We start from the raw sequence: 25,908 nt of genomic DNA on the forward strand, positions 1-25,908 counted from the left end.
ATCTCCAAAATCACAAGGTAGAAGTTAGAAAGTAATTTACCAGCACAATATTAATCAATCCACACCTCTCCAAGCAAAGTTGTAATCAAATATATAAAACTGTATTTTTTTTTTCTGAAGACATTTCTCAACATTGTTGCTAATGGGCAGTGATAGCAACCTCTCTGAATTCTGTGGGACAAGGTAACAATTAAGTTGTACTGACCGTGGATATCAGGAAAAAAAGAAAAAAAATCTACTTTGTTGTTGTTCTAATTGGAATTTAAAAAAAAGGACCAAAATTCAAACCTAAAGAATGACATTTAAACATTCTCACTTTCAACTTTTAACCTATCAAGTAGGGATTATAATAAATGTGACGCAGGTAATGTAGTGAGGATTCTTCTTTGTGAAAGCACTCTGAATCATGAGCACATCTGAATCATTAAAAGTTAGCCATTTTAAAAGTAAAAACAGAAAACATACCCAATTAACATGCTGTTTGGCTATTTAAAAATATGCTAATTATTTTGGTTTCACTGCTTTTGTAACATCAGTGACTTAATGCTTTAGGAGAGGATACAAACAACCTTAAGCACATACTGCAGCATCTCCTAAACTGTGATCTTTGGAATGTTAATTTCTTGTTAATAGAAGTTCTCTCCCTCCCACCTATCCTAAATTTGGATGTCTTACAGGATCAAATGGCTTTGAGAAGATCTAGATTAAACAAAATTTAGTAGATTTTTGAATTTATCCTTTTAAGACTTGCAAGAGATTTTTAATATGCCAAATTCCTCAAATTCCTTAGAGCATAAGTTTAAGCATACAAACTTACTACATAAAATGATAATAAAATCTCTTTTACCGATCATAAAATATCCTCATCCCCTCTACACACACACCATTTTTCTAAAACATCTATGAATAGGTCAAAAAACTTAAGCTGGGAAACCCTGAACAAATGGCAATGACTTCAATTCAAGAAACATTAAGTATAACGTGAAGATTATTAACTCTATTACTTCAGTGTGGCGAAGATCACTAAGTGAGTTTAAACAATAGAAAATAACAAAATGTTAAATTAAAATTATAATAAGCTTCCCAAAATATAATAATAATATAACCCTGTAACCATTTTCCACAGTGTAGAAAAAGGAAAAAAACAAACAAATGTAGTTTCCAAATATGGCCTCAAATGGATTATGTTAAAGATCATAACTAACATGAGTTGAACATGTGACTTTTGTAAATACTGTTGAGTCCTAAAGTACAAATGTCATTCAAAAAATCTTGGCTGTGCACTGATGAGATCATGCTGAACCTCCTGAAAGGGGGACATCTCTAAGAGATATTAATTTTTTTTCTTTATAGAAAATATCACTACCTGAAAGTATCATATTTATATTTTCCAAGACAATGAGGAAGGAGCATAAGATATAATGGAGTGGTAATGCAGACATCAGTGCAGGTAAAATATGTAGTAAAGCTAAAAATTACCCAGTGGATCACCTGTTGTATTTCTTTGTTTTAAAGACATGAAAAATCTTAAGCCTAAAAAGGGTAAGGTCAGAGAATCAAAAAGTGGCAAAGTAGACTAGAGAAGGGTCTGCGAGAATTTAAGGTAGGCTAGGATAAATGATGGTGGTTGGTAGGTTAGGAGTATTAAATGCATTGCTACCTCCAACGGGTTTATTGGGATATAACCTCATCCTAAGTCGAAGAAGATCTGTATGTAATAGTCTTTTTAGCTATACTCCCATTCCAGTGCTCCCTTCCTGGAGGGAGCTCTTCAAATTTGACAGTAAGGAGCCAATATTTTATCACTCAATCAGACACTCTAGTTTTCCTCTAAGAACCAAAGTCTATTTTTATCAGAGCAAAACATTAATCCATTGGGTTAAATAAAATGCTGTCAACATGCTAAAAAAGAGAGCCAAGTAAATAAAGCAAAATAAATTCTCATGTGCTGCAATGAGCAAAAATGTATCCCCCTCAGTTTGATTTCCTTAAGGACTCCCATGCAATATTTATACTTATTCAAACTTGACAGATTTCTTTTGATAAGTTTTCACACACTAATTGCTCTGGAAGTGACAGACAGTTCCTGTCCCATTGGCAATTTGTAACAACTCAGTAAACAGATACTTGGAATACAATATTTAATAGATTGTGAAGCTTCTGATGCTCAATTGAAAAATACTGAGACTAGTTATAATGTGATATCCTTTAGGGAAGAAGGACCTAGTGATGGTTTTCTGACTAGTAGCATCCAAATCTATAGGAAATTAACAACGAAACTTCACTCTCTTACTTGGTTCATTTTTCCATATTTTTGGGCCAAAAGCAAAGAATGTTGGGTTATCAGTTTCCAAACAAGACATCAATCAAGCAATTTAAGTATTCATTGAGCAAATTCACCCTGTGATCAGAGTCCTTTGGATGGATGCTCTTAACGTGTTCCTGATGCTAATTTCTTCCCAGAGTTATGTTATGCTTCATGACGTTCTGAGTCCTGTCCCAGGGTAGCACAAATGTCAGTTTTCAAAGATGCCTTTCTTAAGGCAACTTCAAAGTTTTAAAAGTGAAAGGAGGGGCGCCTGGGTGGCTTAGTCGGTTAAGCGTCCGACTTTCGCTTAGGTCGTGATCTCGCGGTTCTTGGGTTCGAGCCCCGCGTCGGGCTCTGTGCTGACTGCCAGCTCAGAGCCTGGAGCCTGTTTCAGTCTGTGACTCCCTCTCTCTCTGACCCTCCCCTGCTCACGCTCTCTCTCTCTCTCTCCTAGAAATAAATAAAATATTTAAAAAAAAAAATAAAAGTGAAAGGAAACTTAGTATGACCCCTTGAATTTTACAGCACAGGGAACTTAAATCTAGAGAAGCTACATGTGTGGAACATAATCACACATTTGGTAAGTGGGTAGTCTCAGTATTCATAAGAGCTGATTCTCTTTGGAACCCATATGGTCCTCTCGGAATTTATTTCAGAGCTAGAAAAGATCAGTGTTCGTTATCTGTAAATTTCCTCGTCTGTAAATGAGGGAGTACAACTAGCTGATCTCTAAGTATCTTTCAGCATTAAAATTCCACAACTCTATATGTGTAATATCAAATCCCAAATCCTAATTTGACAAATGAGGAAAGTGGGATCCAAAGATACCCTGTAGCTTGCTAAGAATCACACAGGTAATTATTGATAAAAGTCAGAACATTTGAATTTTTATTTAAATTAAAAAAAATAAGTAATCTCTACACCCAGTATGGGTCTTGAACTCACAACCCAAGATCAAGAGTTGCACGCTTTACTGACTGAGGCAGCCAGGGACCTGCAGAACTAGAACTTGTACACACACACACACACACACACACACTACAGTACCCTATATTTATTTGAATTAAGCTGTGTTGTATTGTGTAGGAAAAAGATAGTAGAATTAATAGGATATCTGGATTCTAGTCCTTATGTTGTAACCACTTTTACTTTGATAAATTATTTCAACAGTATGAGGGTCTCTTTATTTTTCAATATTTTATCAATACCTAATTCTACATTTTGTACAGTGTTATGAAGTTGAATTTAAATTGAGATATTCTAAGCAGGTAGATGTGAAAAATGTATTTACGTGATTCTATAGATAAAACTGGTTACATGAATATATTCACTGGTTTACTTCTTTGTGAAATATTTACTAAACACCAACCTTTCCCAAAATCACTGAGCTCAGCTAAGCAACAGAAATGAAGGCAGAGATTGGACCCAGTTGATAGTTTTCCTGGACAAGAAGGGAGAGAGCATAACCCAGTTCAAAGATCCCTGGATTTATTGTCAAAATACATGGATTGAGTCTTGGCTTCAGTGCTTATCAGCTAGAAAGTAATTTCTGCTCCTTAATTGTCTCATCTGAAAAACAGAAATAATAAAAAGAACACTTGCCCTGCCTAAACTAAGAGCCTAACTGAACATTAAACATGTTGATGTCAGCTTTTAAGAATGTGTTTTTGTGTGTTTTTTGTTTTCGTTTTGCTTTTTTTTTTTTTTTTTTTTGCTTATAAATAGACTGGTATTTTGCCTTTCTGTGAATTTAGGAAAAGAAAGATATTATAAATTGTGAGTAATCTAAGTAATTCCAGAAAAAGTAAGAATTGTATCAGAAATGTTAAGCTCTCAACAGCACTAGTGATTTTGCATCATAAATAGGTGGTGGGAAAGCCTAAGAGTAGTGTGTGTTGTCCTATGAAAGATTTGTGCGATCTCCCAAGAGGGAGTGGCTGATAGATTTCTGGCTTCTGAGAGAAGATGCCACTGAGTAAAACCTCTACTTATATCAAGACCCTAAATGATCAATATAAAGTCATATTTGAACTGTCATACAGTCAACAGCATTTTGTGAAACAGAAGGTGAGGGGAGGTGTCTGAGAGAAGCTGAAATATGAAGGGCCAGAAGAGGGCCGGTATTATACCTCTATCAATTATGACAAAGACTAATGGGCCTTGAATGATTACAATGATGGCTGTTGCCCTACACAATGTAGGTTGCTGAAGTCATGCCTGTGGCTGAAAGCCCCTAAAATGGATGCTTTGTGACTGGGAGAACGTGGTATAGACAAGTCTCCAGCACCAAGCAGGACCTCCCAGAATTCAGAAATTGTTTTTCATTGGTAATTCGTGCTGAGTAGAGCAGGGATGGCATGTATCTGTCACCTGGACCACCAGCTGCCACTCCACCCACGGCTGACACAGGAATTGACTACGCCACATACAAATTCACAATCATTCTCAATATAGTGCTTTAGGCAATTACTTCCAATCAATGGGTACTGGTACCTAAGGTCAAAATTCTTCACCATCCTTATAAAAGTGATTTAGGAGAAATGAAATGGTGACCATGTGAGCAAGGATTAGAAAAGGCCTAGTGCCAAATCTCATGCAAACTTGGGGCAGCCGCTTCTAAAAATAAGCCTCCTGACTTTTCACTCAACGGTTATTTAGTACATGTGGTATGGCCACTCAGATGTGAGAGTGGAGGTATGGGAAATAGGATGGAAAAAGGGACATCTTCGAGTCAAGTATACAGCCTGTGAATGTTGCTCCTGTGTGTAGTTTACCATCGCCTGCCTTTTATGGGTTACTTCTTGTTTTCTGGCCTATATCTTATTGGGTAAATTAGGCACTTTTCTGGGGTGTAGATTTTCTTTAAAACTTTGTAGGTAAAAGTTAAAAAATTTAACATGAGGGTAATTTAACACATTATCTTGAGCCTAGGCCAAATATGAGTATATGATGGAATAGATATAAACCCATACAAATCATAAATGTATAAGGCAAGGCTTCAACAAAATCATGTGCTTGTAGCTCATTGTTTCAGGATATGTTCCCAGATTCTCAGGGGTACATGCTGACTCTCTTTTGCTCTCAGAAATATATCAGTAAAAAAGTTTCAGAAATATCATCTAGGTCTGGTGTCAGCAAACTTTCATACACTAAGGAAAGAAGCCATATATTTTTTCAACACAACAGCATTCTTTTTAAAGTTAGCACATTCAGACTCTTGAGTAGAGGCTGGAAAATGACGGCACACAGAATGGATTTAGCTTGCATAGCATGTGGTCTTTTATTGTGTCATGTGCTTTAAAAACAGTAAAAATCAAATGAACATCTAGATATCAGGATTTTCTTGAAACTCAACACAGCTCTGAGTCCCAAGAGGAATCAGGGAAGTGCAACACAGCATCCTTTCCACTAAAGGTTTTTTGGAGTGAGCTCAGAGTCACCAGAATGGCCTTGTTATCACACAGAATGCAGAGTTCCACACCAGGTTTCTGATTCAGATGGTCAGGGATGGAGGCTAAGAATGTGAATTTGAAACAAGTTCCCAGGTGCTGCTGCTACTGCTGGTCTGGAGATCACCAGGGAGAAACACTGCTTTTAAAGATAGAAACACGCTAGTCTCTCACTCCATCAGGGAAACAATGGCAGAGCTGAGTAGCAGGTTCCCACTTAGGTGAGGGCAGGGGATCCCCATGGTGCCACAGCTTTTACCGACCCCTGCTTCTTATACAAGCCAATATTGCTCAGTTGGCGAATTAGGTTGGGACCTGTTTTGAAATACAGAAAGTAAACACAAAGAAATGGAGTTGATGCTTAGTTGCATGCTCTTGTTAGCATGAAAAGGGTGCTGGAGAGTATGCACAAGTGAATCGGAGTATTTTGATGGAATGAAGGTAGGGGTGATACCAAAATCACACAGAAGAACATCGGAGCTATGTACGATTGTGATGAGCGGTGGTCCAGCCCTCTTCATGTAGTCAAACTAGTAAGGCTATTGCAGAGAGATGGAGCCTGAATGGAGTATGAGAGGCAGATAAAAATACTGCTCACTGGGATTAAAGGTATTTCTTTCAGCTAATTGTTAAAAATTTGGCATTTTAAGAAATCAAAGCTACTACTGTATTTTATGAAAAACTCAAATACAACATCCAAAGCGCATCTGATAAGGATTAATTCCTTAAAGCATAGATATCTTTGACAGCCAAAGTAAAATATAAAATACTTGAGACAATGTGAAAACTGCATACTGGTTAAGGAGATACCCATCAAAAGTCAATGCCCCATTCTAGAGAGAAAGTCACTTTTCCTCAGGTGAGAATTGAGCAGAAGAAAATGAGATATAACTCTTTCAACTCTTTCAGCTTAATACTTAGGTCCCTTTCATACGACACCTTCTGCCAGATCTCAGATTCCCTCTAGGAGTATTGGGGGGAGGCATATCCAGTCAGTATCCAAATCCTATGGATTAGAATTCCATAGGGTTTCTTGCTTCCATGCCCATCTCACCATTACCTGTCATTGGCCTAAGAACATCCTGCCACTTTGCCAACTTTCCAGGCCAATCCACACACCACTACCAGATTATTTTGTCTAAAGAGCAGTTTTGGATCCCGTTCCTCTTTCCCACACAAGTACTTGTGATCTCCACTGCAGCCTGGATCAAACAAAATACATCAAGCTAGTAGTCAAGTCTTTCCAAAGCAGGACTTCAAATTATCTAGTCTCAGCTTTCTATTCCTCTCTCCACGTAAGTGCATATTCTGGGGGAGTACTCTTCAAGCTAGGTTCTGCAAAACAGCAGAGAGGCTGATTACTTTGATTACTTTTCACATAATACATATCTATTTCCTCTGAAGTCACCTTTAAATACAAAGAAAAGGCACTATGGGAAGGCTCTGCCCACCTGTCTTGGCTGTAAGCTGAGAGTTCTGTTTTCTAGCTTTTTTGTGACTTGCTCTTCCCAACAACACTATATTTTAAGAAATGTTTGTACTGCTAAGTAGGGTTGTTTAAGGTAAAGTGGAAAAACAGTCACTTATCCCCTGATGTGCTGTATGCTTTTCAATCCCCCTGCCTAGACCTGGGCACTCTTTCAGGATGCCCTTCCACTTTCTGCTTATCTCAACTGGTATCTTTTTCAAAGAGCCATCTTCCCTCCTGGAAAAATATACATGGTCTCTCCTCAACAACCAAATAAACATGTGTTTCTTTTCTGCCTCACAGCAGCTACATGTTATTTTACATATTAACATTTTATTTTCCCTATATTAGAATGGTTCAATTACTTGTCTCTTCTCTAGCCACCAGATCTGAGTATTACTTGTGGACAAGAATACATATGGCAGGGGGACATACGCTTCACTTTTTTCTCCCCCATCTGTCATCAACTAGTGAATGTTAGTTGAAATGAACTGGAATTCCAAATGTCCCAAGTTTCCTAGAGCAACAATTCATTACTGAACTCTAGGCCAGAAGTGTTAGTAAGAAAGAAGTTACCTGTAAAGAAGAGTATACAATGCTTCCATCAGACCACTGATTGCAAATCAAAATCACTGAAATCAGAGGAGGACAGAAAATCTATAATATCAGAATGTACATTTTTCAAATCAGAATGGCTAAGCCCTTTCTCAAAAAAAAAAAAAACCTTTCCTTTTTTTCCGACTCTCTGACATGCAGCTTTACTGAGTTTACAAAATGGCAGTAAGAAAAGATAACTAATTCATAGTCTTTCTAATACTTAAGGGAAAGAAAGACTCAGTAAAAGCAGAGAGGTACACATGCAGAGATGGTTAGTCCATACAAGACAACAGGCTAAATGACATGTGCCAATAAAACTCAAGTTACCAAATGGCCCCTGGGTGGTCCGGCCAGAACTGCAGTTAGTCGGGGGGGGAGGGGCACTAATCCCTGGACTAAGATATTTCCACATAGAAGGAAGGAAACTTGGATTTGGTGAGCCAGGTTTTCATGTAGCCTTGTAAGGCTACATCTTATAAGTACATGAGCAGAACCACAAGTGGTTTAATTTTTTATACTTCAAAACACTTGAGTATCCATGATCTCATTTGTTGCCTCTACTAATAAGTAGAAGAAGTAAGTAGAATAAAAATTGGTTCCATTGGAGGGACAGGGAAAGTGAGACATAGGAAAGCAAGTAATCTATTCTAAGACCATCAAGAAAACCAGTGGAATTAGATTTATGATTAAAGCAGACACCTTGGCCAAGATTTCTTTTCCTTTGCTGGAAGCCACTGCAATGGCACCCTTGAGCTTAAGTAAGCCAGTAAAAAGGTGGGTGCAGAGGTTAGCATGACTGATGTTGCCAGGCCCTTTGCTGAAATAACTACAGTGGGGGTTATTTCAGGGATCACCACCATCTTGTTTGCTTTTGTGTGCCACGGTACCTAATCCTGTGTGGCACTCAAGAGATGCTCAGAATTTCAGGGAACTAGGGACCAATTAAATCCTGAAATATCAGGATATACAGGTCACTTGTATATCAACATTTGAAGACATTTTCTAAGAAAAGGCTGCACACATCATCATTAATAGAATTTGTGCTATTTGTCACCACATAATCAAAATCTATCTTATTACTTTTAGCTTAGCAATTTCTGAGTAGAAAGGAAAAAATATTCAGTGTGGGAACTGAAAGACATTCTCAGGAATGATTAACAATTTTGAGTAAATGGTAGAAAATGTCACTTAAACTATAATTATTTACATTTTTAAAACCATTCAAGTAGTTATACGGGTAACAGAACAAGTTCTCAAGCAATGTCACCAACTCCCACACAAGTCACTGATACACAGCCTTTTCATCCGGTTATTAAACAATTCTACACCATCCTCAATTAAAGATGTGGTCTAAAATTCAAACAAGTGATATTTAAATTTTAAGTCTAAATTAACCCTTAATCAAATTTGCCAAGCAAATACTAGTCTTCATTGTAATCTGAGATGCTTTTTCCCATCTCTTCTCTGCATTTTGCCAATGCTGAAATATGCCAATAATAAATGCATTCGGCCTGGTGGTCTATTAAAAACAGATCTGCTCTTCCCGAAGAGAAGAATTTACTTTTATAAACACAAAAGATATTCACTGACAATAATGGTCAAGTTCTGCATTGAGATGTGGTGGACAGACCAGATGAATGATTAATCATCCTTGAGTTTTTCTTCACTATTTGGTTTGCAATAAAAGGCAGGTTACTCTTCTTGGCAATATTTCGTCCTTTGGTTTCCATGGTACCCAATCATCATTCTTCAAAGGCTGGCCATAGGAATGGGCATGAATCTTGAGGTAGGCCAATCATACTACCTCATCCCCTAAGGCACAGTGATTGGTTCAGGAAGAGTCATATGACACAAGGCAGCCAATCAGAATCTTCTAAAATTGAATCCTTGCAAAAAGGGGCCTTTTTTCCCCCTCAGGTTTTGAGATGCAGCAGCTGTGAGCAAAGTGCCTCGTGCCCATGTCTAATGTGCTAGAGACAGGATGATTCTGAGAGGATGAAGCTAAGACTCAGAGTTGACAGGCAAAATAAGTGAGTGCAGGTGGGATCTGAGAAAATCAACTTTGAGGAAACATTCTTGTCTTTCATATAAGCTGCTTTAAAAAAAATCAATAAATCTGCTCATTAAAAAAATTACCCTAGTGTATACTGAGATTCTGTCCTCAAGATCAAATGTCTTGACCAATATAAACCCTTGTCATTTCTTTTTCTACTTTCGAGGCTTATCTTACCTCCCCTCTCCCATTTAGTAATGTCCTCTTCTTACCGTTATTCATAAGTCCCCTCAGAATGTCCTTTGAAAAATAATTGTATACTAATCTCTCACCACCCACTACCATTTAATATTGTTCTTTAAATCAGGGCACCTGGTGGGTGGCTCAGTTGGTTGGGCATCTGACTCTTGGTTTTGGCTTAGGTCATGATCTTGCAGTTTGTGGATTTGAGCCCCATTGAAGAGATTCTCTTTCTCTCCCCCTCTCCCCCTTCTCCTCCCCTACTTGTGTTCTCTCTCTCTTTCAAAAGAAATAAACTTAGAAAATTAAAAGAAAATTGTTCTTTAAATCACCAACTCTTAAAAATAGTGAATTCTTGGGGTGCCTGGGTGACTCAGTCCCTTAAGCCCCTGACTCCCGATTTTGAGTCCAGTCATGATCTGGCAGTTTGTGAGATGGAGCCCCATGTGGAGATCTGCTCTGACAGTGCAGAGTCTGCTTGAGATTCGATCTCTCCCTCTCTCTCTGCCCCTCCCCTGCTCTCTCTCTCTGTGTCAAAATAAAATAAAGAAATAAACATTTAAAAAAGAAATAGTAGATTTGTACCAATGACTCTTATATCTCTTTTATGGCAACATACGAAAGACTTTGATGGGGGAAGGCAGCTTCAAGAAAAACTTTCAGAGGAAAATAACACCTGATCATAATAGTTCTCTATCTGATATCTAAGTCTGTGTGTATGTGTATATGCGTGTGTGTGTGTGTTTAAATTAAATATCCTCACCTAAGGTATTTTAAGAGTATTTTCTATAACCAGTCAAGTATGTACCCTAGTATTTGGAGTTAGACATATTTCTCTAGTCCTGAAATTTTGCCCCTTCTATAAGGCCCCAGAAAGTGACTTAATTTATCTGAGACTCAATTTTCTCACCTGAAAAGTAGGGATAATAATACACTTTATAGGTGGTTGAGAGGATCAAAGGCAATGTTGTAATAAGCAAAGTGCTTAATTAAAATTAGCACAATGTCTAGCACATACAAGCACTCGATAAATGTTAATGTTTGCTGGTATTATTGCTAAAGCAAAGACTGTATAAAGAACTGCTTGATGATCTATATATTTGTTCAACTTCATGGTACAGATCCATTCTAAATCATCCACTTATGTTAACAGACCAGATCAGGGTTTATGATCAATAAGGCTACAATGACATATTATCTTAATATAGTACTCCTTTTTCTGAAATTACTTTCATTTTATAGTATTCATTTCATTCATCTCTAGGATGTAATATCTATTTTCCAGAAAAGGAAAAGTGAGAAACACAGAGAATATTTAAAACTTGACATTAAACAAAACTAACCCAGAAAATTAAATCTTCTGACCACTTGTGTAGCACTAGTACATTCATGCTAATATGTTGAAGTAGCAAAATCGTAACTTAAAACTAATTTTTTCTCTCACTTTCTAGAAGCTGGGGGGGGGCAATGATAACATAGGGTAGATAATAAACAAATGCTGTAATTGGGAAACTTAGCAGTAAAGTTATATTTAGCACTCACATATTACAGATGATAGCGGGCAAGTATCCTAGAGAAAATCTATCTACTACTCTCCTTTCAGGAGCAGGGTGAGGGGCCTAGGGGCATTAATGTTTCTTGGTTGCTTTGGTTTGGTTTGTAATTAACAGGTGATTAGGGCAGGACTTGGAATCCATGTCTTTAGTTTTTATACCTACTGCTCTTTTCTCATATAGTGTAGCTGAAAAGCAGCAGGGGAGGAGGTGTCCTCTACCTCATTTTGTGATCCTGCCCAAATCACTTAATCTCTCTAAGCTTCAATTTTCTCACATGTAAAGAAGGGATAACCCTCACCTCAGAGGCCTGATGACCAAATAAGACCATATATGTGAAAACGATTTGTAAATGAGAAAACACCACGCAAAGGTGAGAAATCATTATTGGATAGGGAGTACAGATTTCAACTTGACTGGGGAGCTCTGCCTAATTGGTATTGGCTCTCCAGAATGCTATGTTAGGGTCTTGAGGATGCAGTGGTACTCAAGGAAAAAGGGGCCATAACTGATCTGGGATGTCTGCCCTGGTACAAGAGCAGGTACTGGAGACACATGTGACAATATGTAGGGTGCTGCCTTTGCATAAATGAGTAGTGTGCTAGTGTGGGGGAGAGGAGAGCCTGAATGCAGAGGTACATGTCCTAAACATACTTTTTCACCTCTCTGTTCCCATAAGATGCAAAATTCTATAAATGGATATTACTTACCAAATTTGTGCATTACCATGAGATTAAATTAAATAATGTATACAAAGGAGCTCAAGATGCTGTAAAGCAACATCCAGTAGATCTGGATTAATACTATTAGAGCATAAAAAATTACACATGCAAACATATCTTACTCATAGAAAACACCTCTTTTACGTGCATGAAAATAAAAGTTAATTACCTCTCTGTAATACTGGCAAAACAATACAAAACTGATGTTCTTAAGTGAATGTTGGGAAAAATACAATTCACACACCTTCAATTTCGAGCATTTTGCCTGTCACTTTAAATCGGCTACATGTTTGACAGATGTTCAATAATTGACACAGCTTATCTTCCTCTCTCAGGCTCTTTTCCTACTCAATCACCAGCATTTCTAGTTGCTATAGTAACTGTAAACATTAATGATTATTCCGTCATGCTGAGGGGATTTAAACACATTCTTAAGTTAAAAGTTCCCTCAGGGAAAAAAGAGTCTATCCATCTCTGGAAAGATGGGAAATATTATATGATTTAAATTCCCTGGTTATTGCATTTATTAGATCTAAATACACAAATCTTCTATAGTTTCACATAGGTAACGATTTTTTTTCCTCCCATCTGACCAACAAAAGGAGTTGTGGGGAATTGAGAAACTCAGCTTTCTCTGATGAAAGGGAAAAATAATAATCTCAATAAGTGATACAGCAGAAGCTGGTGGGGAGTTTTGAAATAAAGAAACGACCTGACGTTTCATGAGATAGCACGTTGTTTCATAAGAATCTGGGTGGAAATTGAAGTACCTCTACTTAAAGCCTCAGTAGTTTCAAGAGTAATACTGGGAGTGCCTGGTGGCTCAGTTGGTTAAGTGTCCGACTTTGGCTCAGGTCATGATCTCATGATCTCATGGGTGATGGTTTAACCCCGCATCAAGCTCTCTGCTGTCAGTACAAAGTCAGCTTTGGATCCTCTGTCTACCTCTCTCTTTCTCTCAAAAATAAAAATAAACAAAAAAATTCAAAAAAGAGTAAAACTGGAATGATTATATCTGTCCTAACCACACATGCCACCCCATACTGCAAAATACACTAAATGCACAGGGTCATTACTGTATTTTGTGGCAAAGTGAACAACAGTCTGTTCTTTGGAAGAAACTGAAAATAAATAGAAAGACAGGAGCACTTACAACATTTATTTAAACTGGGGGACCATGAGCCAGATCTGTATAATAGTTTTATTCTGCTTCCCATGCTTACTAAATAAAAGTATTTTTCAATGATTGCCAACATTCAAAAATGGAAAGATTTCACAGAGATTTCCACATTTAGTCTCCTCATGGAAAACTATAGGACTAGGGAATACTGACCCTATCTTTCTTCAAGGCAATAAGTGGCCTAAGATGAACAGTGGCTGGGCTGTTTGAAGGGGTCATGTGGATCTCTACCTTGCATACAGTATCTTAATCATTGATATTATTACTTGCCTGGCCCTTGGACAGTTAAGTCGACACTTAACTGACTGAGCCACCCAGGTGCCCTGTACTAATCAGGCCTGACCCTGCTTAGCTTCCGAGATCAGACGAGATCGAGTATGTTCAGGATGGTATGGCCATGGACTGCTCCTACTGAATGAAGTAGAGGACAGCTAATATCTGTGCCTCACTTTGTGGAAACTGCTTCTGTTCACATCGGTCACTGTCTAACCCCTGAGGTCCAGTGACTGACTAGGGCAGACTTAAACGTAAAACAAGAGGCCAAAAGAAGCCCTCAAAATTTTGTCTCTCTCAATGTGTAGGCTTTTTCTCTCTTTTAAAAAATTATACTGTGGCAAGATATACATAAAATTTACCATTTTAATGTGTACAGTTCAGTGGCATTAGTACAGCCAAACTATTGCATAACTATTACTCATTATCTATCTCCAGATTTTTTATCACCCCAAACTGAAAACACTGTATCCATTATATCTAGTTTTAATTCATTCAAAAAATATTTCTGTGTGCTTATTATACACCAGGCATCTTAGGCACTATGGAACAGGATATATAAAGTAGGGATATAGTTTCAAGGGAATCAGCTTTTCTGAATCCTGCTTATGTTTCCAGAACAGTAAATTTTATGGCTCATGATATAGATCTCTTCAATCCTGAAACAACTCTGGGGATCTCGGACTACAAACATATCATAATACATATAAGACAACAACTGGACATTGATTGTTTTTGGTGCTTAGCTTCCCCCACCTGGTAAACTCATCCCCATTTTTCATTAGGAACCATTTCTCCCCCACTCTCAGTAGATGCTATTATATGAGTTGGGCTTATCTTCATTCTGGCTCCAGGAATGAGCACATGTCTATCCAATCAAAATTTTCCATCCAGCATCACTCCATAACCTCCAGTCACTATAATTAGTTTAGGGATGGGCATATGACTCAAGCTGGCACATAAAAGTCAATTTTGAAGCTTGTGCTAACATTACTGGGAATGGGCCAGTCTCTTTTTGCTGGGGTTACCATACAGTGAGAGCCAGCTTGAGGAAAGTAGAGCCAAAAGATGCCTAGACAAATTCCTAAAACTATCGCTTAAGAAGTAAAAGCTAGCTGCATCTAATGGGAATTCTATGCCAATATGTTCTCATTTTCATTTAAGCTTATTTGAATTGGATTTTGAGACTTATAACCCAAAGGATGTTGATTAACAGAACAATTAACTGATATAATATTGAAGAATGTTATAGAATCTCAACAAGTATTCAATGGTCAATTGTATGATGACTTCTGAAAACTTGTTCTCAAATTCTACCTTAATTCTATTTTAAACAAAAATTACCCACCTTGTTCCTGACTAGTTCTGCTAACACAGGACTGCTCTCACACATCCTTGGCTTCTTTGCTTTAATTCATCTTCCTGAGATGTCTACCTAACTTTATTCTAACTGAAAAACATATCATCTAAAAGCTTAGACTAAAATTTTAGATACAATGCTGCATCTACCAATTGTCAGCAGTGTGAATTTGGGCAAGTCACTTCAACTCTGAGTTGTTCTAGTAGTCAAGTCAGTCCTCCAAAAGTATGGGGATGGGAAAGTCAGGCAGACTTGTATTTTCTAGGAGTATCTCTGTAGCTGATCTCTTCTGATGGATGATGATAAAGATTCAAGAGAGAGAGTTAGAGTGGAATGAAGGAAGGTCCTTCTCAAAAAAAGCTCTGAGTACAGGCAGTCAATGTTCATCTGTTATTTACTAGGTGGCCAGGTGCTAGCACACTATGCATTTGCACAGGACAGACACAAATGACAGTAAACAGCAAATGGCTTGGTTATCCTGCAAAGGAGGGCATGTGGCACAGAATTATTTTCAGCCAGCTTCACAAACACAGACATTTTAATGTTAGCTCTAAGAGACAAGATACATATAATTTTAGCATTCCTGCTACCCTTCAAAACACAAATTGCTAGGTGAACACTGATTAGCTGACCGTCATTTATGATGCCTGACCCTAGATATACTTTTTCAGCTTGTGGAAGGAGTTTGACTTTTTTTTTCCCCCTCTCCATAAGCTTTTTAACCAAGACCTGTTGAACAAGGAGGGGGGATCTTAGTTTTTAGTGGAGTGCTGCCTGTGGGTAATTGCATGTAGCCCTTAGTGACTTCTAAGGTGATGGGTGCCAAGGTCACAGTTCAGCTATCAGAAGAAACTGCCAAGTCTACCTTTTGGAACATTTGCCTTTTCTCTTCTGACTTAATTAAGAAATGAGAACAAGGATGTAATAAAAAGACTCAGACCAGAGAACTACAGTCAACAAGTTGAGTATGTAAAAACACGACTGATGAAAAGAAAAAACAAAATAAAACATGAGCACTCATTCTATAAAGCAACATTTAAAACACCTATGCATGAAATACTGGTTTAACTGAATTTAAAGAGGCATTACATGTCACATGATAAAACTATGTGGACAAATATGTTGGGGAGATACCAGGTTGAAAACAGTTGGGTACATTTCTTCACTACAGGGCTTCTCCAAATCCTTAAGCTGTAAAATCTCCAAGAGGAGAATTTTTATACAGCATTTCCCAAATCAAGGGACTGTCCCCCACACTCTTATAACCTCTTAAAATATGAGATCTGGTTACTAGATATGTACATATGGCATTTCTACTATCATAATGTCACAAGGATTCAGAAGCCATTAATTAAAATACATGATTAGCTCAGCAGTGTTTAGTTGGTGTTTATTTTGAAAAATCTACATTATAAAAGATATAAATAGGAAGTGGAGGAGAGGTGTGAAGATGCATTCAAGCATAAGTACTCAGAGCAGGAGCCACAGGTAAGGCAGATCTTGGTTCTTAACAGTTCAGCTCTAAGTCATTTAGTGTAAGCTTCAGGTATAAAATGGGACTAGTAATTTACTTTCCTCAAAGGATTACTCTGAATATTTCACCTCCTTCAGTATTCTTAACATGTCTATAAGAGGAATGTAATCCCTAGTTTGAAAGGTGTTTACAAATAATATAAAAATCCTCTTGTCGTACACTACTGGAACCTAGAGTTAGTTGGTTAATTTAAATAGTAAAAGTGGGAAACCATGAGAAAAATACCATATTTATACCTTAAATATCTTATACAATTAAGTTTATTCATTATTAGATATTCTTTATTTATATATTATATATTATATTATTTATATATTTATCATTCATCAAAAATTGTTATTCAGAAAATCAAATGTATTATTTGTCAACATTTTTAAAAGTTTATTTTTCCATTTTTTGAGAGAGAGAAGAGAGGGAGAGCCCAATGTGAGATCATGACCTGAAGTGAGATCAAGAGTCTGATGCTTAACCAAGTAGCCATGAAGACACCCTTGTCAATCTTTTGGTATAGGAACAATGTACCCCTTTGCCTTCTCATCTTTTATCTTTTAAAAATATTACCTTATTATTTTGAGACAGAGAGTGCAAGAGAGCACACAGGTATGCACGCACACACATGAGGGAATGATAGAGAGAGAGGGAAACATAGAATCCCAAAAAGGCTCTGCACTGACAGCGGGGACTCATGACTGTGAGATCACGGCCTGAGCAGAAATCCAGAGTCCAGCGCCTAACTGGCTGAGCCACCCAGGCACCTCCATTTTTTTTTTTTCCTTTAATGTTATCTTTTATTTTTAAGTTGACTGTTAATTGGGGCTGATGTTATCATGTTTACCTTAGCTACACTCATCATGCCTGAGACTTGGTTTTGTTAAAAAAATAGTGAAATTATAAGAGTATAGAATCTTACTAGAGTTTAATGATCCTCCTCCCAAACTTATAATTATTTTGCCCACAGCATCTTTATTTTTCAATGACTTGCCTTTATTGAGTCTTCCCCAAAGGATTCCAAGTTGTTTTTGTAAAAATGATGATTCTTTCCTTTTCATTACATTTCATTAGTTTATGTAATATTTAAACTATATAAGTACAATTTAGCACAAACAAGTTTAGGAACAAAAACAACTGATTCTTGGCAAGTATATAACTTAAAAGGGAGAAAAAGAAGGATACAGGTTTACTTGAATGTGGCCTACCAAGCCATGAACCTACAGCATGCCACAGTCAACAGGCATTGTGCATTACAGAAGGAATGGAGACAATCTCTTTATCCAGAAAGTTAGTTAAGGGGAAGTGGGTTAAGAGAGCCTTCACAGTGCTTTAAAAGAAACCTTATTCACAAAAACAAACACATAGACCAACGTAATAGAATAGAGAACTCAGAATTGGACCATAAATATATGGCCAACTGATCTTTGACAAAGCACGGAAGAATATCCAATGGAAAAAAAGACAGCCTCTTTAACAGATGGTACTGGGAGAATTGGACAGCAACATGCAGAAGAATGAAACTAGATCACTTTCTCACACTATACACAAAAATAAACTTAAAATGGATAAAGGACCTGGATGTGAGATAGGAAACCATCAAAATCCTAAAGGAGAAAGCAGGAAACAACCTCCTTGACCTCAACTGCAGCCATTCCTTACTTGACACATGCTCAAAGGCAAGGGACTCAAAAGCAAAAATGAACTATTGGGACCTCATCAAGATAAAAAGCTTCTGCACGGCAAAGGAATCAATAAAATAGCCAACCAATGGAATAGGAAAAGATAGTTGCAAATGACATATCAGATAAAGGACTAATATCCAAAATCTATAAGGAATTCACCAAACTCCACACACAAAAAACAAACAATCCAGTGAAGAAATGGGCAGAAGATATGAACATACATTTCTCCAAAGAGGACATCCAGATGGCCAACAGACACATGAAACGATGCTCAGCATCCCTCCTCATCAGGGAAATACAAATCAAAATCACACTGAGATACCACCTCATGCCAGTCAGAGTGGCTAAAATGAGCCAATCAGAGGACTCTAGATGCTGGTGAGGATGTGGAGAAATGGGCACCCTCCTACACTGTTGGTGGGAATGTAAACTGGTGCAGCCCCTCTGGAACACAGTGTGGAGGTTCCTCAAAAAATTAACAATAGAACTCCCCTAGGACCCAGCAATGGCACTGCTAGGAATTTACCCAAGAGAAACAGGAGTGCTGATGCATAGAGGCACATGTACCCCAATGTTCATAGTGGCACTCTCAACAATAGCCAAAACATGGAAAGAGCTTAAGTGTCCATGAACGGACGAATGTATCAAGAAGATGTGGTTTATCTATACAATGGAATGCTACATGGCAATGAGAAAGAATGAAATCTGGCCATGTGTAGCAACATGGATGGAACTTGTGGGTGTTATGCTGAGCGAAGTAAGTCAGGCAGAGAAGGACAGATACCGTATGTTTGCATGTATAGGTGGATTAGGAGGAACTTAACGGAAGACAAAGGGGGAGAAGAAGGGGAAAAATAGTGGGGGAGAGGGAGGGAGGCAAACCATGAGAGACTCTTGAATGCTGAGAACAAACTGAAGGCTGATGGGAGTGGGGAAGAGGGAGGGGGGTGATGGGCATGGGGGAGGGGGGTGATGGGCATGGAGGAGGGCACTTGTGGGGATGGGCACTGGGTGTTATATGGAAACCAACTTGACAATAAACTATTAAAAAAATAAAAGAAGCCTTATTTTGTTTGATTGCCCTGTAAACAGACTCTGGCTCATTAGACTATGTAATTATATCTAAAATCTCTTCATAGGCTTCTTTTTTTAGAATTTTTTGAAAAAAAATTATTTCTGAGAGACAGAGAGAGACAGCGTGAGCAGGGAAGGGTCTGAGAGAGAGGGAGATACAGAATCTGAAGCCGGCTCCAGGCTCTGAGTTAGCTGTCAGCACAGAGCCCGACACAGGGCTCAAACCCACAAGCCATTAGATCATGACCTGACCCAAAGTCGGATGCCCAACCAACTGAGCCATCCAGGCACCCCTGCATAGGCTTCTTATAGAAGCATTGTAGGCTGACTTCTAACTGTGGCTGGTTCCATTAGGGAAGACTGATATTGGGACTTAACAGGTATGATGGCAGACCAATGACAATATGGAGAAGATAGTTTTCTAGGCATCTTTCAATTACATGATATAGATGGCTGTCTAGTCCAAATAAAATAGGACATTTAACCTTTCCACTAAATATCTGTATCTGAAAAGTAGGATAGAACATACATTCTGAAGAGCCAGAAGGCAGATCCCGAAAGCAGTTTCCTGTAAGCCAGGATTTTATATTACATATTTATTCTACTTCCACATTCCACTGGATAATAAATCTATGGTGGTTTTAATATAAAATGTTTTAAAATACAACTACTAAATTCCTCAAATCTGTTAATACATATAGTTCTTGGAAAGGAATATGATCATATGGTACCAAATATGATTAAGAAAAAGAAGCAATGAGAGAGATGGCACTATTTAAAAAATATCAGAGAGGGAGTGAAAATGACCACAACTCTAACATGAAAAGGTACAAGCCATACAGGTATCTGGGAAATGGGAATTTAAAAACATGAGAACAGCAATCACAAAGACCCCACCACAGGCAGGTACATGCTTAGGGTCTTTGAGAAACAGTATATGAGTGCAGTAGAATGAGAAGGGGGATTATGATTGAGACATATCAGGGATCAGCTGTATGGAGGCTATTAGCCAAGAAGGGGTTTTAGGCTTATTGTTTTTGTTTTTCCTGAACCAGATGTAAAAACCTTCGGAAAGTTTTAAGCAAGGAAGAAGCATGAGCTGACTGACATCTCAAAATTATCATTCTGTCTTCTATGATATGGATGGGGTAGGAATAGAAGAAGGGAAACTGATTTGAGGCTGTTATAAAATCCAAGGTAGATATGTTGGGAGTTTGAATGAGGGTGGTTCTGGTGGAAGTGGGGAGAAGTATTTAGACAGAGGGTGTATTTTGAAGACATAATGGAAAGGATTTGTTAACAAATTAGATGCAGATATAAGAAAAATAAAGAAATTAAGGGTTATGTCCAAAATTTCAGTCTTGAGTCATTGGATAAATGGAGTTGTCCTCTCCTATAACTGGGAAAACTCTAAGATCAGATTTAGAAAGATCAAAGCTCAATTTTGGCCATGTTATCTTTGAGATGACTATTAGGCAACCAAGCAAGATGATGGTCAGACAATGGATACATGAGTCTTGGATTTAGGAGGAAGGGATGGTGAAGATAGACATATGGGAAACAATAAGTATAAAAGTGGTGTTTGAAGCATGGCCTATATGACATCATTAGGGAGTATGTATACGTGTGTGTGTGTGTGTGTGTGTGTGTGTGTGTGTGTGTGTATGTCTGGGTCTTGAACTTGAGGGCACTGGTAATTCACTTATAAAAGATGGGAAGATGACAGGAAAATAAGAAGCCAGTTAAGGGGACTGAAATGGGAAACAACTGAAGTACAGGGGTACCAAGAGAGTTGTAGCCCGAAGTCCAGGGAAGAAAGTGTTTCAAGAAGTTTAGAGTGATCAACTATATCCAAATGCTGCTGACTGGATGAATAAAGTGACAACTGAGAATTTACCGCTGGCAGTGATACCACAGGATCACTGATAAGACTATTTAAGTACAATTCTGAGGAAAAGTCCAAATGCACTATGTGCAAGAGTCAATGACACAGAAGATGCAGAGATAACTCTTTCATGCAGTTTTGTGGTAAAGGAGAACATATGAATTGGGTAGTGGGGGTCAAGGGGCTTTCTAGTGTATTTAGGATGAAGACATTGGTGCATGATTGAATGCAGATAGGAGTGATGTAGCAGGGAAGGAGAATTTATTGAATACAGGGAAAAGGAGAAAAACAATGGCTAGAGCAGATTCTAAAGCACAAATGGGTGAGGTTGACCTTACAGGCCCAGAGATTCTGTACTTGTTTTAGGGGAGGGAGCAGAAAGTATCCATTACTACAGCCACTACGTAGGACAGAAACACCAACATCTCCTAGTTGGATTATTGCAACTACCACTCTCAGTCTCTCTTTACACACTCTTATCCTGCTGCAAACCATTTCCCACACTCTTCAGGCAAGTTATATTTTCAAACTATAAAGTTAATTACCTAAAACCTAATGGCTTTCCATTGTCCTGTGTCAAAGAACATAATCCTTAAGATGGCTTCAACAATTCTCAGAGAGAATGTTTTAAATGTTGAATGAAGTCTCAGTATTTTCTCTTAACTAACATGTTCTTGAAAAAAATGAAGAGGGGGGGTTGGTTTCTGTATTTTTTATAAGCTTCAACTGAACAGAAAAGGTTCTTCTGTTTTTACATCATATATTTCAATGTGACCTAGTTAATCCTTTAATAGCTGGCTTTCAACGCCTTTGATCAGCTTCTTACTGTGATATAAAAGATTAGATCCTATTCCTAAGAGTAAAATCTCCTGTGGAACATTTCCTTGGTGAGATGTTTAATATTGTGGTCAATGGACAAAAATGAAATTCCTACAAATGCCTGTGTTATCACGAAGAGAACATTTCTAATAACTGTGCTTTCAACCTATTCCCTTCTGTTCCTCGTGGATATACCTTTCCAATGTAACAAAGAGCCTCTGACCCACAAAAAATGAAAGGATTTCTTCAAAGAGGATTGAGCAAATAACCAAATCCTTAGGCTATTGGCCAAATGCAGATCTGATGTTGTAGCCAGCTTGGGAATTGATAAATTCCTTTATTCATTGCTGGTTACAGAATGAAATCCCTGACTTGGTCCCCATAAGACTGACGAAATTGTAGCAGAAAAACAAAAATAAAAATAATCCTAATTCTCTTTCACTTGTAAATGAATTCTTTACCACAGTACTTTTTCTTGGTGATGATGACAGAGTTGGCAACATAAAGATATTTCAACTAATGAAGGATATAACAAGGTCATAATATGAAGCTATTTCAACCAGGATTGTAGCAGTTGTGATGACACTGGTAATCTCTGCACTGTATTAACAGATCAGTGCTCTAAAAAGCTGGACTAAAAGCCAAAATCTACCCAGATTATTTTTTAGCCAATTTCTCTGGGGGATGCAAAGAAAAGCAGATATGTTGTTCTAAATTCTGTAAGAGTTAGTACTACTCTTCTTAGTATCTTTTTTGGGAAATCTTGTCCAACAATGGGCATTTAGGCTAAAAAGACCTTTGAGTGTTTTGTTCTCACTCTTTGATTTCACATGATAAAGCAGAGTACAAAAGTGAGGGAAGAGGACTGGGCTTCCTGGCATTGAGCATATATGAACAGGAAGTATCACCTCTTTATCAATTAGAAAATAGTAACAACATCATACAAATAGCTTTTCACCAACCTTATGCAAGCCTTTTACGTTTTTACTTTACAGATAGATGTAGATCACACAGCTAATTGCTAGAATCATGGGACCCAGCTCTTCTGTCTTCTGCTCTAGTACTCTTACTCTAGTATTCTCATTTAAAACTTGGGAGATTTAACATTTAAAAAATCTAGCTTTTCTATGGGGTACCTGCGTGGCTCAGTCGGTTAAGCATCCAACTCTTGGTTTCGGGTCAGATCATGATCTTGCTTTTTTGTGGGTTCAAACCAAGGTGGTCTCTGCACTGGCAGCATGGAGCCTGCTTGGGATCCTCTGTCTTCCTCTCTCTCTTTCTGCTCCTCCTGCACTGTGCTCTGTCTCTCTTGAAAAAGAAATAAACTTAAAAAAATTTAAATATCTAGCTTTTTTAAAAAAAGAAGAAAGATGAGAAGGAAGTGGGGGAGAGAAGAAGGAAGGAAAAACAGATGAGAAGGAAGAAGAGAAAAGGAACGGAAAAATGAAGATCTGATCTCACACTCCCACATGACAATAGCGGGTAAAGTTTTAAAACTCTATCTTTTCTATAAACAAACTTGTCTTAGGTTAACTTTCTGGCTTTGTCATCCTGGAAATCTGATAAAGGTAAAATGTCATTCAGGTAACTAACTAGACAACAGTGCTATAGTAAAAATAACCCAGGCATGGCACCCTGCATCTGGCTGGAAGGAATGCAAATGGAATATACACATCTGGTAGACAGTCAGTGTGTTGGGTTTCCCTGAATGTGGTGACTCTCATCACAGGGCTTCCTCCTCATGGGGACTTTGGAAGCTACACAAGAGATCTTTACTCCTATATTAAGAGCTACATTCTTTGCTCCTAAAATATGACCGCAGGGACAAAAAACAGTCCCTGAATTGCTGTTTGTACTACTCCTGGACTACCACTGAAGGGAAGAACCTGGCTCTGCTCTTGAGTATGCTCTCCATCCTGTCCTGAAGTGAGCCAAGTGTGCTCCATGGTGATCAGGTCAGTCTGATTGCCTCAGTGATCCTAAAGACACCCACTTGGATGCCTGGCAGTAACCACCAACTGCCCTTTTTATTTATATTTATTTATTTGTTTGTTTGTTTGTTTGTTTGTTTTATTGTTTTATTGTTTTATTTATTTCAGAGAGAGAGAGAGAGAGAGAGAGACAGCCAGCATGAGCAGGGGAGGATCAGAGACAGAGGGAGACACAGAATCGTAAACAGGCTCCAGGCTCTGAAGCTGACTGTCAGCACAGAGCCCGACGCGGGGCTTGAACCAACGAACTGTGAGATCATGACCTGAGCTGAAGTTGGATGCTTCACCAACTGAGCCACTCCGGCGCCGCCCCCCTCCCCGCCAACTGCCCTTTTTAGATGAGATGTACGGTCTCTAGTTCACCAGAACCTTCCCTCTTCTCTATTATCCCACATCCGGCTTTTTCAGGGTAGTCTCTGAAAGTTTTAGAGCCCTGGTCCAGATTCTAGATAACTTACAGTAACTTGACAAGTAACCTGTCAAGGGAAGTACGGAGCGTCTCAATATTTATGAGCTATAGAAAAATAAAAATCACTCACCTATTCTGCTTTGGTCTCCTCATTGTTCTTTATTTTGCTTTTTGGACAAAACCAAAAACCTGCCATGCTGGCCCAGTGGGCTTCCAATTTCTCTTTTTTGCCCCTGGTTTTTATTGACCTCTGAGGTAAAAATGAACAAGCGATACAGCTGGAATCTTAAAGGCCATTTGATTGACTTTAGAGAATTATTTTTTAACAATTAATTGAAAAACAGATCTTAAGATACCGAGTTCACATTTTAGGACAATTCCTTTGCAAATATGGAGAGAAAGAATGTTTTCAAAATAATTGGGCTTCATCTCTAAGGATTCAACATAACAATTAGAAATATTCTCTTAAATAAAAATTTAGGATATGTGTATCAGTGTGGAGGCAATTTAAAAACAAAACAAACAAACAAAAAAAACCCCAAAAACTGGTTACAGGCTGTCAGCAAGCTGGAGGAAGCAAGCCATTAGCACGACATTCATCATTCAGTAGTTTCAGGAACTTCATTTGAGAGAACAATCTACCTGTTTTAATTTTTATGAACCCCCTATGAGTTAAAGATGCCAGATGTCTTTTCTCTGGCTATCTCTCTGATGACAGGCATAGTGGCACATAAAAGAAAAAGCAGTAAGTGTTGGGGAGGAAGCTCACAGCTTACGGCGGGACAGTCCATTATTAATGGAGAAAGTCACAGGGTAGTTAATGTACGGATGTCAGACTTTCCAACTTTCAGAGAGAGAGTCCCCTTGGGAAGCGGTGGTGACAGATGTGTTGAAGGCAGAACTGCAAGTGGAGCTGATAGTCAGCAGGGGATCATTAGTCTGCTTGAAGAGCGGGGGCTCCTGAGTGATTAAGAGGTAACAGCTTACAAGAGCCATGCATAAATTACACATCCCAGGGTCAACACCCAAAATTCTTCTTAAATTTTTTTTTACAAGGCATAGCATCTGAATGGCAAATATAGTCTATCACCGTGTCAACAGAAACTCTGAAAACTTTGTTATTTCTTGTACTCAGCATATACAAAAGCAAACTGACTCTTCAGTTAACCCTGGATTGTTTCCCAGCTGCTTGTGGAAAAGGATACGGTGAAACAGAATGGAAAAGGGTGTCCAGAGAAGCCCTTTCACATACTTGTAAATCATTTTAAAGATACCTGGACACAACACAGATGAGAGTTTTTAAAGCCAGGATTATGGAGGATTAATTTCAGTTTTACTCAGTTCTATCTTTTAATGAGTCAATTCATTCTCATTTTGAAA

General features: G+C 38.2%; 1 protein-coding gene across 6 annotated transcripts in view; it reads right to left on the bottom strand.

Moving 5' to 3' along the window:
• CNTN4 (contactin 4) overlaps positions 1 to 25,908 on the bottom strand; it is a 778,655-nt gene that overhangs the window by 188,441 nt on the left and 564,306 nt on the right. The window contains exon 1 of one of the 6 annotated variants that reach the window (XM_039240294.1): positions 1,304 to 1,309. The exons of the other annotated variants lie outside the window; for them this stretch is intronic. The gene's annotated coding sequence lies outside the window, so the exon portion shown is untranslated. Of the gene's footprint in view, positions 1 to 1,303; positions 1,310 to 25,908 lie in introns of those variants that run through there. 6 annotated transcript variants of the gene reach the window in all.

The sequence above is a fragment of the Hyaena hyaena genome, unplaced genomic scaffold, assembly GCF_003009895.1.
Source record: "Hyaena hyaena isolate Hyena2069 unplaced genomic scaffold, ASM300989v1 scaffold_172, whole genome shotgun sequence".
NCBI lineage: Eukaryota > Metazoa > Chordata > Mammalia > Carnivora > Hyaenidae > Hyaena > Hyaena hyaena.